The sequence below is a fragment of the Pleurodeles waltl genome, chromosome 9, assembly GCF_031143425.1.
Source record: "Pleurodeles waltl isolate 20211129_DDA chromosome 9, aPleWal1.hap1.20221129, whole genome shotgun sequence".
Lineage (NCBI taxonomy): Eukaryota > Metazoa > Chordata > Amphibia > Caudata > Salamandridae > Pleurodeles > Pleurodeles waltl.
Genome location: NC_090448.1, coordinates 1,103,976,157 through 1,103,992,677, shown reverse-complemented (window position 1 = coordinate 1,103,992,677; position 16,521 = coordinate 1,103,976,157). Strand labels below are relative to the sequence as shown.

Here is a 16,521-nt window from a genome sequence, read left to right as displayed (position 1 = left end):
ATCAGAAAATGTTATCAACAAAATTAATAATGTAGAGCACTCGGCAAATTACATGTCCTAACCAAGCACTAGCAAAGCCACAAGATCTGGCTTTCGCTGTCAGCCTTTTAGCTTTGTCAATGCTTGTTTTGTCATGGTTTTTGTAAAGCTTTATTGTTGAGGGTGCTTCCGGGACTTTAGATGCACATAAAAAGGCATTGACTAAAAGCAAAAATATGTTTTGGTTTCAAAAAGCACATATTGTCATAGTTGACCCTGGCACGGAAGAAAAGCACTTTGCATGTGGATGTATTTCTGGAGAAAGGGCAGAATGCCATGACCAGTGGCAGCTGGTGACCTTTAAAAGAGGTGGGATGTAATCAATGGCTCAAATTCCAGTGACGGAGCCTGACTTCTTCTCGGAGCGTTCTTGCACTCTAATGCATTCTCGCTCAGTCTCACCCACTCAGATTCAATTACTCTCATTCTCACACTTTTCTCACTTCATCTCTGTGACTCGTGCTCCCGCTCATTCCACTCTGACCTACTCAGTCTCCATACATCCCACTCATTCTGATTTTCTCAATCCCAATCTGACTCACTCAGATTCAGAACTTTTCTTTCACTCAGTTCCACTCATTCTCACTCATTCCAGTTCTCTCAACCTCACCCTAACGCATATACAGTCAGTTTCATCCATTCTCAGTCTTACCTATTCTGGCTGACTCAATCTCACTGAGTCCCAGTCATTCTCATTCAGTCTCACTCAACATCACTCATTCCTAGTCAGTCTCACGCAGACGCAGTCTGTCTCACTCATTCCCACTCAGTCGCACTCAATCTTATTCATTATCACCCAGTCCCACTCATTCTCACTCAATCTAACTCTGACTACCTAATCTCAATTCAGTGTCGCTCATTCTCACTTACTCTCATTTCGACCAACTCATTTTGACACCCTCGAACTGACAGTCTCACTCTGACTCATTTTCACTCAGTTAGTTTCTCTGATTCTCAGTCCCACTCATTCTCTGAGTCACTCAGGCTCACCCCAACTCAGTCTCATACACATTAACACTCACTGTGGTTCTTCATTCACTCACATTCATTTCTCTCATACTCATTCTTCCTAGCACTCATTCTCACTCATTTCGACTCACTCTTTCACTGACTCTCTAAAACCTTCACTCACATATATATATAGACACACAGATATGCTCACAAATACACACAGATATGTGTCTCCCTCACAGACACAGTTTGACCCCCCCCCCACCCCCACACACACATTTAAGGTCCTAATTTTTTTACCTTGCTGTCTGTGCAGGTCCCGTTTGGGCTCCTGCTGTTCCACTTACCCCTGGAGCAACCATACAGCTCCTTCCCACATCGATCACCGCTGGAGCATGAAACGTAAACCTTGAACCTGCCCAGTTGTTGCTCACTCACCTCACCCATTCCCTACCCTGTGATGAGTTGGGAAAGGCTGGGGCGACAGGCTGGTTGGCATGTGGCAGGGCTTAAGCCTACCGTGCCCATGGCTTCCTTTCAGTGACGCTTTAGCACGTCAGAAATAGGGCAGGTGATCAGGTGCGCCGGTGCCCTGCGGCCAGGGCTGGGATTTCACCAGCCATAGAGAACTCCCCTGCCAGATGGTGCAGGCACGTTCATGCGCCAGCCATCAGACAGCGTCACTCGCTGCCCCAGGCTGTTGCTGAACCGGAAGTAGATCGGAGTTTTGTTTTGTATTCTACCAAGAGTGAATAACAGGCTGATATTCACTCTTGGTATAATAAAAGCGGGTCAGAAAATAAGGATGGCGTAGCCCTGGAGCCCATAAGGTAGGGCCGCCTCTGGCCGACACTCCCAGTGAACACTGGCAATAAAAAGAAAGACAAGGTCCTATAAAGTCGCAGGTGTGTCACTGAGCTTGCTTTCTCATTTTTGGCTTTCAGTGCTAAGCTCAGCCGTCTGCTCTCTCCCAGTTATTATTTATTTACTGGCTTTGTGTTTAATTTGCACTCTACCGCTCAGTGTGCGGATTCCTAAAATGCACAGAGAAAGCCTCCAGCTGGAGAGCCAGGGGTGCAGTCGGAGTGAGCTCCTGGGCCGTATCATGATGGGCTGCGCTGGCGCAGCACAGACACCATGCGCTGCGGTGACTATTTCTCGGGGTTAGTGCTGTATTTTCAGATACTACAGCTCGGCAACAGTGAGCAAGGTTAGCTTCTTTCGGCTTTTGAGCTGTGTTGTCTGAAAATAAAGCACTAAGGGCCAGATTTATGCTGGCCTTGCGCTGTTCCAACGCCACATTAGCGTCATTTTCTTGACGCTAATGTGGCGTTGGAAGGGGAAAACGCCGCGCCATATTTACAAAGTGGCGCAATGCATGTATTGCACCAGTTTGTAACCCCTTGCACCACATTATGCCTGCACCAAGCATAATGTATGCAAGGGGGGCAAGCCGGCGCTAGGGGGGCCGTAATAATGGCACAAAGGAATTTATGAGATTCCTTTGTGCCTTTTTCATTTGAAATTTTTAACGCCTGTTAAGTGCAGGTGTTAAAAAGGGGCTCCCATTGATTACAAAGGGCCTCTGGGTGCTTTTCAGGATTAGCATCATAATTTTTTATGCTAATCCTGCAAAGCGCCGGACTAGCATAAAAATGTATGACGATATTCACCCTAACTACTGCCATGGTGCTCCGTATTTTAAATACATCGCTACCATGGTGGCTTTAGGGGGGGCGCTAAGGGGTGCTAGAAAACTGGCGCTGTACTAGGTGCAGCTCCACTTTTCATAAATCTGCCCCTAACTCTGAGAAATATCGGGTTATAGTAACTGACTTTAGGCAATGTAGACGCATAAAACAGGTGCTTGACTCTGCGCCAGCAAAGCCCATCATGATACGTGCCCGGCTTTCACCGTCTAGCGCAGAGCCTAGGCCCTGTCTCGGGTATCTACCTACACCCTCTCTGCGGTGATGCTCTGTCCTTTTCCAACCACATGGGCAGACTCATTTCTTTGTGCGTAAAAAAGACAGATGTGCGCCCCCAGTGGACCTAAGGTAATCATTCTCATCTGCCCTTCTTCAGAACTTTGGTAATGAGGACTCGCGGCTTAACTGTTTGTGTCATCACCGGTCTGCGCCTAAGAGGATGGGCAGAACCTGTGTCTTTTTTTCAAACTCAACACTGCCTTTCTGAACCAGAATTCTACTGCTGGAAGGTCGCCTTTCACTCGGCAGAGGTAAGTAGGAGGAAGATGTGGTTTCTTTCCTTTCTATATTTACCCTTTTCACCCTCCCTTCAAACCAGCAAACGTTGCCGCCAGGGGGCGCTTTTAGTCTGGGGGGGTAGAAGTAGTGTGGGCCCACTCAGCACTGAATGATGCCCGATGGACACATATACAGAGAAATAAAGGTATCCACCTCAGGGGTATGCCCTAGTGACCCCCTACACCTGGCAAAGCCAACCAAATATACAGCAAAATCGGTATACAGAAGGGAAAAATATATTACAATTAATGACATCAGCAAAAATTTAACTTAATCAATGGCATTTTCACAGATTATTTTCCACCAAAATCATTTTATTCTGCTGACTAGCACAATAACCTATCTCTCAATGTATTGGCACCTGGAATTTTAAGCAGTCACGTTGAATTTCACAACCACGTAACAAACATAAAAGATCACATGACAGGACAATTAACCTGCCAGACGTCTGGCAGAAGTAGTGGGATAGAACAAAAACAGTTTTACTCCAGTCTTCCAATATAATTCATATAACAGGGCTGTAAGCCTCCTTTCCGGAACAGTCCATATTGGAGATAGTTCACAGACGAACCACACAGCGAGGACATTCCTGTCCGCCATTATTCAGTGTGAGTTCCAGATATGATTGAAAATATTTCTGATTTAAAGGACTCTTCCAATAAAGGTGTCAACGCGTTTCGGCCCCTCTCGAATATGTGCCTCCTCAGGATAATGGAAGAGTGAAGTACATCTGGCTGAACTAAGCAGAGTTCTGTGCACTGGGGAGTCTTCGTGAACCGTAATCATGTTCACCCTAGAAGCGCTGTCACAACCAATGAGGAGCTGCGCAAGTTTGCATCCTCTCACCCGAAGGAAAGTCCTTCATGCCAGCCAAAAGTACTGGAAGCAAACGCCATGTCAATACTGCAGCTGGGTATAAAACCTCTGAATGCTTTCCAAAGGATCCCGACTATATCCCGGGCGCGGCATATCCGACCAGTCGCAATCCTGGGTCAGAGGTTGTCTTTCACTCGGCAGAGGTAAGTAGGAGGAAGATGTGATTTCTTTCTTTATTTACCTTTTTCACCCTCCCCTCAAACCAACTAAAGCTGCCGCCAGGGGGCGCTTTTAATCTGGGAGGTAGAAGTAGCGTGGGCCCACTCAGCACTAAATGATGCTCTAAGTCTCTATAGACACATCTACGGATTGCTGCTGCTGCAGAGAAATAAAGCTACAGTGCCAGGTTGTGAAATGTCAGACTTTCATGAGTTTCCATGTTAAATACCGAACAGGAGAGAGAGAGAGAGTCCGTTTCTACACTAGGTCAGTCACTGTAGCAGGCAGTGTTGGGCTGGGTCTAAAACATTACTAGGGCCAAGCTCTGCTCCATCCCTCAAACACAGTCCTGGTCCCTTTGTGTTTGCCGGAGATCTTTAATGATCATTTCTTGTACTCCACAACTGTAAAAACTAAGACATTCACAGAAAAAAACATACAGTTAGGAGGTCTTACCTAGTTAACAGAAGACCAGTGCTGAAGGAAGGTGTTCAACCTTAATAATGAGGTACAAAATATTGATCCGCAAAAATATTGCACCCTCTTGATCCACTACCACTATGTTGAATAGGTACACAGATCTGTGGTTAATAATATTAACTCTAGACTTACGTATATATAATTATCTTGATATACTGTAGTAGTTGATATAGTGGATGCAACTTTTTTGTCGGTTGATATTTTTATCACAATAATTTTAGATATAACACTTTGTTACCATGAAACAACACAGATTCACTGTTAAAACCTCAGGGGAAGTGAACACAAACTTATGATAAAAGACAACAACCCCAACATCTCATGTGACATCACCAATGGAATCATCAACATAAAATGATATAATCGATGCTACTGATATCACACGGCGTCATAACTTACACTGGAGATGTATCTAAAGTAGCAGTACCTAGTAGACTGAGCACTTGCTAATTGGTCACATTCCTGGTTGTCCTATACCGTTTTACATCTCATAGGTCACATGTTCTTTACACTCAATGGATAGCCTTATGTCTTCCATTTAGGCTCTTAAAAGCCATGTGTGCTGCAGCCATTGCTGGTGCCGTCTGTGCTTTCTGAGGGTTGGTCAATATCTTACTGAATAGCAATGTGGCCTTTCTAACCCTGTGATGTGTATCTTCTTTGCAGAAATTATTAGCATCCATGTATTGTGCACACACTCTTGATATGTATGTGTCGGGCATCCACATCACGCCTATGTGCCTTCCACCATTCTGCTCACTTATGTGGCATGTACATTCCAAGCTGCCTCTACTGAGTGTTAGTCATATGATAGAAAAATATATTCATGATGTTCTGTGCCCTAATCATGAAATCTTACTAATTATTTTGCCTCCACATGCATATTTTGATGAGGGATGTCCAAAATCTGCATAATTTGCTTTCACGTAATCAGACGAAATTTTGGGAAAATTACATATAATTACATGAACCTCCCATCCAGCAAATAGCACTATATTTTAGGGTGAATTTCGCCCTCACACCCAAATATGCATTTCACACTTAAAAAGTAGCACCTAAAACACAAGTATATTAAAGAGTATTATAAGAAAACCAGGCTTTTTGCAGATGCCCCGCCCACACTTTTTGTCCACATTTGGAATATTAGATGCTGGTTTCTCGACACTGACAGTGCACTCGAACCTGCTAACCAGGTCCCAGTGTCAAGTATTCTCTCCCTAAATTGATTGTTAACTTGGTGATTTCCTGATTGGCAAAGACTTTACCCCCTTGTAAACCCATAGTAAATGGCACCCAGGGCATAGGTGGTAAAGGGGTCCCCAGGGCTACAGCATGAGTTTGTACCACCCTACGTGACCCACACAAATTGTTGATGGCAGGCCTGTCATTGCAAACTGCCAGAGCGGTGCAAGCTGCTCGAGTTTGACTGTGCCCCCACCATGAGTGGCACAGTCCCATGCACTGCCTTACATATATGGCAGACACCCTAAGGAAGGTATCTGCAGCACAGGAGGCAGGGTGCATTATATTTAAAGTGCAGATCTGTAAGCATGAGCTTATATGTCTCTATACTGTCCTTTCCATTAAGGTACACTATAAGCGGAGGCCAGTCTATAGAATAACATGGGACTTAAGCCTGGGGCAACCCACGCTGCTAGCTCCATTATGGTACCGCCTCAATGTTTCAAGTTTGGTGTCAAACAACTTGCTTTCCCACCCGCAACACAAATCTGGTGTTGAGGGATGGCTGGCATGCACCCAGATGGCACACAAGCAGTTGCCCACTTGTTTGCCATCCTTCTTTGTGCTCTGGCAGGTCAGCCCGCACTTTTCCCCACGCTTGCTGCCACCAAGATAGGTTTCTGACCTCTTTCCAGGCAGCATGAGCTCTACCAGGACTCAGAGATAAAGGCTGAGGCAGTAAGGAGGTCACACCCCCGGCTGGGCTAGTGATTGAAGCCATCTGGGCCGTGAGCTTTAAAGGCTTCACCGCCCTTGAGAGCCACCTGTGCTATCCCACAGTGGAGGAACCCCCTGGCACATTTGCTCATTGTCGGGTGGGAAATTAGATATGCAGGACAGTGCACGCCCCCAGCAGGCTAACTACACCTCTGGGGAGAGCAGCCCAGTCTGTGCACTAAATTTTGATTGCTGCCATCTTACTGTGGCAGAATAGAGGGCTCTGGATAGTTAAAGGTGGCCTATCTTACCGGATGTGGTCACTTCAGGGGCAGATTAGCTGTAGGAGCTAGCTGCCTTTTGGCCGCTAGTCTCCACGCCCCTAACTCCCCTTAATTCAGGATTTCAGGGACACCTCTGACACCAGAACTTCAGTTCTGATCGACCAACTTCAAAGAAGAACCAGGAGAAGCTCTGCATTACCGACAACCGGACTTTGCCTATTGCACCAAGGCAAAAGAGGGCTACTCTGTCCGTGAGGCAACAGACTGGGAACTGGGTGAATGACCCTCATCCTTGGCTGAAACTCAATACTCTTGACCAGAGGGGCCTTGTGGAAGCCAGAAGCTCCCTTAGACTCTATTGGACTAATGGCATTAGTCCCCTGCAAACTACAGGTAAAACGTTTGCAGGATCTGAAGTGTCATCGGCAATCAGGCTCTCCGTGGGATAAACAAAAGCCAGGCGGGCCAGTGACTTCTGGGACTTGTAGTCCTGCCTACCGCTACATCGTTCCCCTGGACCCTGTGAAGTTCCCAAAGGATTTCTGCACCTTTAACATTGCCAAAACTTGTTGGTTGCCTGTCTGGTATCTAACGCCCTTACTCGACTGGCACATTGTGCAGCCTGCACTCCGACATCTGCAACCCAGCCCTAGCTGATATTTTGCATCCCTTTGACAGCACTGTTGTGCAAGTGACAAAGCCAGCACACCAGTCCGGATGCCGTTCAGTACTACGGACAGTCAGGACAACTCTGCACCCGGACACCATGGACCAGGTAGAAGTGAACAGACTGTCGTGCCTAGTCTTAGGACTCGCACAACCTTAACCCCAAAAGGGTTCCACACAACTCGCTATCTAAGTAGTATTGTGCAGTCGCGGCTCACGGAAGTTGCAAGGGGTGGGGCGGCACTTGGCAGGAGAGGGGCAATACTATTAATATAACTTTTTTTTTTTTAAACTTACCTGACTGCCGCACTGCCGCTCCTCCGTCCTCTTAACAGGCACAGGCTCCCAACCTGCCCTGTGGCCAATTCTGACACTGCTCAAAGCAGCCTTAGGATTGGCTGGGAGCGCCCAGCCAGGGTGATCCCAGGCTGGCTGGGAGCCTGTGCCTTTCTCTCCAGCCTGGCAACACAGTCGCCGGGCTGGGGAGAGCACAGTGCGCATGCATGTGTGTTTGGCTGGCCCTAGACGGCGGCCAAACACACATGCACACTGAGGGGAGTGCACAGTGCACTGCCCTCGTCCCCATCATACCTCATGGCCCCGCACTTTTAACAATGTTTATAAACCTTTCATTGTTAAAGATTTGTAGCGGCTGCTGCTGGCGGTGGGAGGCGGCGCTCTTCAGCCATAGCAGAGGAGCCACCGCTGTTGGCACCTAGCGATATTTCTTTATAGATTTCAATGCAACGTTTAAATGCCACTTCTGCTATGATTTAATTTTGCTTTTAAAATCTATAACTCCAGTTATACTGATTGAATTCTGTTCATATTGGTGTCTAAATTAAGATACAAATGAGCTCTATTTTTATAAATTGGTGTCAGATTTATTTTGAGTCGTGTCAACTACTTATCTTCCATGTTGGTGCTCTGAAATGCTTAACACAAGTTCCTCTGAGTAAAGCCTTACTGCTGTTTGCCGCACTACCAGGACTGAGATAAGGATTTACTAGTGTGAATCCAAGAACCATCTTTGGAGTATTGTGAGAGTATTACATGGTGAGGACTAACCCCCACACCACATAATACTCCACTTTCCTACAGATATCCACTCACATTGTGGTCATTCGCGTTGTTCCCACACTATAACTTTGCGGTGAACATAGCGTAATGACGTAACATGGAATATTTCAGGAATTTCACGTAACAAACATAACAGGAGATTCAAAAATGTATATGAAATCTGCTGTCATATTTGAAATTTCACCAAGCTTAGTCTTGTTCGACCCCACACATACCCACAGTCTGTAAAGTAATATCTCAAAAGTGGATTGCTTTAATTTCTTCAACATTGTCCCCAAGATTCTATCTTTTGACTCTTTCTTGGATTCTGGTCCTATGAGGACTTCTCATTATGTGAGTTTTGTGAAGGAGCTCTCTAAACCAGAAATAATATAGACTAGTAAATGTAAGAGTGTGACTCATGGAAATGATCTGGCTTCTAATCCTGTCAGTGGCAGCTAACCACGATGCATGTGATTGTGGCAAATCCCTTTCTCTGCCCGTATCCCAAATTGTAGATATATGTAAATAAGGTTTATGCAAACAGAGAGTTATTAATGCATATGTAATGTGAAACATAAACCCTTAGATCTTTTGTTCGAATGCAAAGAGTAGAATGAAGCTTTCAGTGACTATAAGTGATCTGAAAACACATCGAAAACTTTCAAACTGTTTTTTGTTGACTGAAAAGTAAGATACAGAATCACCCGGTGTACAATGCACCGATTACTTCACTGCTAGCGCTTAGACCCAGTCGTCCCCTAGAATTCCTGCTACATGAACCAGCAGAAGTTCCCACACTGGCTATGAGTGGCGTTTTAGCAGTAAATTATCCAGGATGGAGTAAAGTTGGGCCTGGGTGGCCAGATTTAAAAGTGGAAGCGAGAGGTAAAAGAAATACATCTGAGCAAAACCTGTAGCTTCCTTAGCAAAAAAGAACATTCGACGAGAAAAACATAATCTGTAAAAAAGTAGAGAATGCATTTCCATTACTTTTGTGGTGCTTAAAAACATATAATAATGGCGTTAGGGCCCAGCCCTGCCACGTTTTATGGAAAATGTGGCTTTGGCAAACAGTGCATCGATTTGTACAAGCAGCCTCCATGACCCTCTGCACTGTTTACTGAACACTGCACACACCCCCCACCAATGCCACGCCCAGCATTCCCCCCACCCTAGGCACAGAGTGGGACACAGCAAATGGACTGGGATCAAGGAGGGTAAAGCCTTAAGCAACTCACTGATCCCCGCAGAAAGGTTGAAATGTAGGGGTGGTTTGTCATGACTAGGGTGACCAGCTTTTGAGGAGCCAAAACCGGGACAGGTCCGACATAAAAGAAGGACTAAAGACTTTACTCTCTCTTTTATATCTGGCCTGTCCCGTTTTTTTGCGTAGTTTTGTGAATGTGTGCCTATACGTTTGTGTGTGTGTGTAAATACATATATATATATACATACACACACACACACACACATTTACAAGACTACATATATAAAATTATCTATGGCTTGATCTCCCCCACTGCACCCCTAACCCCCGCCCACTCATCTCTCTCTGCTCCCCACTCCGTCTCTCTGCTGGGAGCTAACGGGACTGTGTTGCCTGATAGTAACAGATACATTACTTTAATTATTTCATACTTTGAAGGCACCTTTAACTTATGCTTCCCTAGATGATCTGACCTTTGTCCCAAAAACCGGGACATTTATTTAAAATTAAGAGACATGTCGGGACACTGGGACAGTCCTCTAAAAACCGTGACTGTCCGGGGAAATCTGGGACGTCTGGTCACCCTAGTCCTGACAGAGGCGAACAGGCAAAGTTCCCTGTTTTGAATTTCACCTCCTCCTTCCTTGTCCTATGAGATAGAGTTGGGTCAGCAAAGTGAATGAGCTATGCTGACACCACCCAAAAGTATGATAAGTTGGGAAACGGTGGAGTCATTATGGTGGCCACTCTGTGTCATCAAGGGCTTACAGTGTCGCCCCAAGTCATAATGGTGGCCCTGTCATATTATGAGTATCCTTGACCCATCATGCCCATGAGCATTGTAGTGACCCATGGTCATTTACAATAGTCACCTTCTATAGTACAATGCTGGCCACCCCAACACAGGGAAAGAGAACCTTAGAAAAATGATGGCACTGGCAGAATAATGGCCACTGTGGCAAATATGTGTTGTCTGAATTTTCATGCATGTAAACTCAGTGGTACCTCAAGCCACACTGTAAGAACTGTCTAAGCTGAGGAATAGCACTGCTGTCTATAGGCTGAGCCTATGAAACCAGTGTAATCTTTTGTGCACTCAAGCTGCCCCTGTAGATCCTTGTGAGTAAGAATCTACTTGGAAAGCGGAAAAAATTGAAAAATGATAGCACTCAGAGGTAAAAGTGAAAAAAGATACTACATTCAATTTGACAAAAATGTCAGTGCCGTGTTAAACCCCATGCCCTCATTGTTTGACCTGCCTATTAATCCAAAGGATTTTTTTGCTACTTTTAGAGAAATTGTTTGGAAAAATGCAAAATTGTGGCACCGGGTTTTGAATGTATATTCTCGTTTGCCCGAAACATAGTGCATGATGTGTATTTGTAAAACTCACGTTCACCACACGCGCATCTTAGCACTTAAAAACAAATGTTAGCTTGCTGGCTACACCATGAGGTATAGGCACATTGCATGGCGGATTTCTTGTTCCTTAAGCCACTTTTTATTGCCTGGATCCTCTGTGCAGAGACTAGCAAAGCCTCCTCTTCAGCACTGTCAGGCTTTATAGAGGGGCATCTTCACAATCCCTTTGGAAGTGGACCAATGAGGGGTAAGCCCATGGGACCTTCTGTGCCCCATTCCAAAGAGTGCCCTGGAAGGATCAGCTCGGAGTGCGTCTCTTCAAACACAGAGGATGCTATTTACTACATAAGGCACTGTGTCAATGTATTTACCATTATACAATCCTGCAGGGGCCAAAGTGGGCAATGCCAAGCAAGCGTCTGTGCGCTTGTTAGTGCTCTCTGGAGCATATACGGGTGCAAACCTAACTGAGCTCTTGCAAGATTGACAGAGTTGAGAATACCCTCTCAGGTGCTCGAAAAGTTTTTAAGACTCTAACTGTTCATATTTATGCCTGTCTGCGAGGTCAGAGGCATGGGTGGTTTGTGTTGATGGAGAGGGCCTTTCTGTCTCAATGATTGTGCTATCTAAATCAGATAGGCCTTTGCCGCCACCTTGCATGGCAGTGCCCACTCTCCACAGCCTGCAAAGCTGTGATACACCCATTTTAGGATTTTTACCAGATCGAATGCACGAGTTTCGGCTCCATCCTTCTTGCATAGCTCTCACCTGGAGCAATCGCGACACCATAAAGTCTCCAGGCAAAGCTTGGCTTCCCGTGGAAATGGCTGCGGCGAGCCAGCAGGGTGGCTCATTGCAGGCCAGAAATGCAGTGAAAATGCAAAAATGCATCAAGGTACTTGTTGCAAGCCCACACGTTCTGCTGCACCTGCCATTTTTGGGATCATTAGGCGCATTAAATCTGACTTGCTCTGTTCTGGGCTTGTGCGCTTATTTACTGTATACACCTTTAACTAAAATATGGTGACTCACAGAATCCTTTCGATGTAATCGAAGTGAAATGCTGCCTTTTTGGTGGCATGAGCCGCAACAGGTGTGATGCGAATCCAGCTTACGCAAGCGAGTAGGAGAACTGCAGCTCCCAGCTGGATACAGGATGCACAGTTTGTTCTGCCAAGAGCAGCATCGACCACCACAGGGACACATGAAAGAGGTGGCAATCAGAGAGCGGGGGAAACACCATGATGCCTTCGCTGGAGCCCGGGCTCCGTTCTACAGAGGCAGGGAGGATGCTCTGCCGCCCACCAGGAGAAGGAAGTTCAACTACAGACACGAGTCTCAGGTTCGTTTGCAGCAGCCTCACAAGTCTCCAGAAGGTGAGCAAGTCTGAGAGTTTGAAGCATTTGTTTGAAATCAATATTCTATCTCCCTTCTTCTTGGGTCACTGACGTGCTCTTGATCAGCTACTGACCTACACCAAGGGTGAAACCCCCATTTGTCTATGAGGGGACCAGGTGAGGTAGAGAACAATCTGAATCTACTTAAGGTTCATGCTCACAAGAGATTTGAAGCTATCTTCATAGGGTCTTAGCAAGTTCAAGGGGTCTCCAGGCCAGATCGAAACAATAATTTAAATCAGCAACATTGTCCAAACCCTGGATGAAGTCTGATGAATTTGCCGAGTGTCTGCGCTTATAGAGAGTGGCTGACATTGCATTGGGGACCCAGCTCCTGGTCCTAAGGATGAGAAAACTGCATCTTTATGAGAAATCACTTCTGTATCCTGTAAGTTCTAATGCCAGCAACCTGGCGGTTTGTGCAGAATGTGGCACCTTCAACCATTGTGCATTCTTATGAACTTGTTGACAAGCTCTCTCCCCTGATGAGAAAATAAAGACGTGATGCGCTGCAACCTTAGAGCCATGGGATAGAACCTGATTTATACTGCTGGTTAAAACCAACTGACTCATTTACTGATCTTACCACTCCCGAGTTGAGTGACCCTGGCCATAGCAATGCTCTATCAAAATCACCAAGGCACCCAATAAATGTCCAAAGAAATCACGTCTGCTCCAAATACATAGAACTCTCCAGCACGTCTCGTATAAAAATTAGTGATTTACTCTCATAGACAACTTGTCCAGTATGATTGTACAGCTGACACGTGTTTCGGCAACATGACTTTTTCAAGGACAAGATTTGGGAAAATACTCCATAGGATATAAATCACGTATAAAATTAATTGCCTAATAGAACTCGGGGTATGCCTAATTAACCTCCATATGGTCATAGTGGACCTGAATGACCCACTTCCTATTAACCTGGGGAAAAGGAGTCAACTGTCGAGTACCAGACCGGACATATATCAAATGTTAAGGTCATGATAAGCCTACTGGTTCTTGTGAAAGTCGCACGTTTACGAGGACGCCGGTAACTCCTGAGTTGCGTGACCCAGGCCTTAACAATGCTCTTTCTGGCCCAGTCTTGGCTCCCTGGCTAGGTCATTTTGAGAATCTGACTCTGCCACTGTCTGAGGTTTGCAATCCATCCTTTACTAATGCCTTGATCCTGGCAGAGGGGAAACATGCTTTAATTATCCCTCTGCTAAGGAAGCCTGATGCAGATCAGAATATTCTCTCTAATTGCAGCCAATCTCGCTTCTTTCTTTTCCTGCTAAAAAGTTAGAGACAGTGTTAAATTTGAGCCAGTGGTTTGTGATGCTCAGTACCAGCACTTAATTATCAACACCGGCGCTTGTGACATTCTGCCCCATAGTAGAGCTATCTGTCTAATTTATAGATGAGTACAGCAACAGTAGTTTATTAATTCAATATACATTAAATATGAGTATTACCTGTTGCACAGGCCATTTTTATAGCGTTGGGGGCCTGGGATAGTCTGAACTGTCACACTTGTGGAAGTTGTGATGGTTAGTAGTTGTGTTGGTGCTATCATTGGTAGGGCTGGCAGGGGCAAAGTGTAGTATAAAGCACAGTACTCTCCTGACGAAATGCCCTAACACTTTCATTTTTACAAATTAAGCAATGGTTAGAGAGGCATGTCAATTCCTTACTTTCAGTCCTACTGGAAAAACACCAGGTTCTTAAGCCCACACAGTCTGGATTTCATCCAGGACATAGTACGAGACCTCTCTTTTGTCGCTTCCAGATAGACTGAGACTCTCAGCAGACAAGGCTCACTCTGTTGCTTTGGTTCTTCTAGATATGGCTGCTGCTTTCAGTACTGTGCCCCATTCCATCCTTCTATCCAGACTCACTGAGGTCGGAACTGGCAGGACATCATGCTAACGGATTAAATCTTATATGAAAGACAGACACCAAGCAGTTACTTTCCCACCATTCAAGTCAGCTGTCAGAGCCTTAGGTCAGGGTGTTCCAAAGGGGTCTGCTCTTAGCCCTACCTTGTTCAATATTTACATCCGTCGACTGGCTACCTTATACAGATCCTTTGGGGTCACATGTATGTATAATGCTGAAGACACCCACCGGATCATTGCTAAGGACAGAGCTGGATTAGCCTTGCTTGAGTCATTCCATCATTGCATGTTCGTGGTCTCCTCTTGGTTTGCGAGTCAGTGCTCTGAAATTTAAATCAGGTATGACTGAGGTCCTCTGGATTCCTCATGCTGCACCGGATAGACTATTTCTATCTATGTTTGGGTGCCCTTCCTCTCCCAGAACGTTAGGAGCATTAAATCTGACTTGCGATGTGGTTTTGGGACTGTAAGTTTATTTACTGTATACACCTTTAACTGAAATATGGTTAATCACAGAACCCTTTCAATGTAATCAAAGTAAAATGTTGCATTTACCCACCCAGCTTAATCAGCAAAACACCTGGGCTTCCATCTTGTTGAGAATCTGACTTTGGAAAGACAGGCCACATACTTGACTTCCCCCTTTTTCTCTGGCTACATTTTCTTTCAGCATTAGCCTGCCAAACAGTGATCCAGGAAAATATTCTTGGTCACTTGGACTACTTTTATTCTCTTTTTGTAGGGGCACTACTGGCCATAGTAAACAAACTCCAGTGCATCTAAACTGCTGCTGCCAAATGAGCCCTTGACCTACCTAGGCCCACCTCTTCTTCCTCTGCCTTGAATAGGCTCCACTGGCTCCCTGTGTCAAATCCATCTGCCTTGTTCACCGAGACCCATACAATACTGGTCTGCTCTATTGGGGAAAGAAAGTCAATCTCTATGTTCCAAGTCGGCCACTTCGCTCTCAGGACGCCGCCCTCCTGTTAGTCCATAGATTTTAATGAGTCCGCTCCGGTGGTAGGGTCTTGTTGGTGTCGGCTGCCTAAAAGTGTAACACTCTTCCGATTACAATGAAGACACCTGAAACACACCTGAATTTTAGAAAGGCTCCTAAAACCTGGCTCTACAGCTTTTAACTGCCAATGGTTCATTTAATCAGGTCAAGTCCAGTCTAGGTTGCGTGTGCTTTTATGTCTTTCTCTTGTTCCCACTCCAGGCAGCCTTTCAAGTATTAGTACCCTTCTAGGCTATTAATACAACATAAAATTAACATAACCTTATGTCAGCCTTCTTTGCTCTGTGTCATTCTGGGCAACTAAGTCTGACCTCTATTTGCCAGGTGAGCAATCATCCAGAAACCAATTGACCTGGGTTCAGTGGCAAGTAGAGACAGTGATCTCATCACAGTGCCTCCTTGAAGTCAAGGTTCAGGGCTTTCAAGAAAAAAATAAGCATGGCCTGTTCTGTACAAAATGTCCGTGTTTCTGACAAATACTGCCACAAACACTCCAAGTCTGAAAAAAGAAATCAATGTTTCACAAGCTCACATTCAATTTCTACACTATGAAATGCAGTCACTTGGAACAACAGACAAGTTTTTCTTTGATCACTGTGCCTGCATTGGACAGCCTCAGCACCGTGTCCTTCCTGGAGAAGCTTCTCTGTTGTCAGCATCCTGAACGCAAAAACACCAACCAGGCTAATCAACAATGAGATACCACTTAGAAGAACTTTCCCACAGATAACTAATTAAGTCCAAATGAGCGAAAGAGAATAAAACATGTGTTAGACCTGACAAACTCAGGGTGGTCTTCCCCCAAAGCTTTTGCCTGCTTGCCCCTCATTTTTGCTGATTTATTTTTGTTGGCCTTAGGACTCTGAGCACTTTACCACTGCTGACCAGTGCTAGAGGGCATGTGCTCTCTCCCTAAAACATGGTCTGATTGGTACATACTAAATTGGCCTATTGAATTTACTTATAAGACCCTA

At 45.4% G+C, this 16,521-nt stretch overlaps 1 protein-coding gene across 2 annotated transcripts in view; it reads right to left on the bottom strand.

The window, feature by feature from the left end:
- TMEM229B (transmembrane protein 229B) overlaps positions 1–16,521 on the bottom strand; it is a 172,774-nt gene that overhangs the window by 131,477 nt on the left and 24,776 nt on the right. Inside the window, exon 1 of one of the 2 annotated variants that reach the window (XM_069208833.1) lies at positions 1,338–1,522. The exons of the other annotated variant lie outside the window; for it this stretch is intronic. The gene's annotated coding sequence lies outside the window, so the exon portion shown is untranslated. Of the gene's footprint in view, positions 1–1,337; positions 1,523–16,521 lie in introns of those variants that run through there. 2 annotated transcript variants of the gene reach the window in all.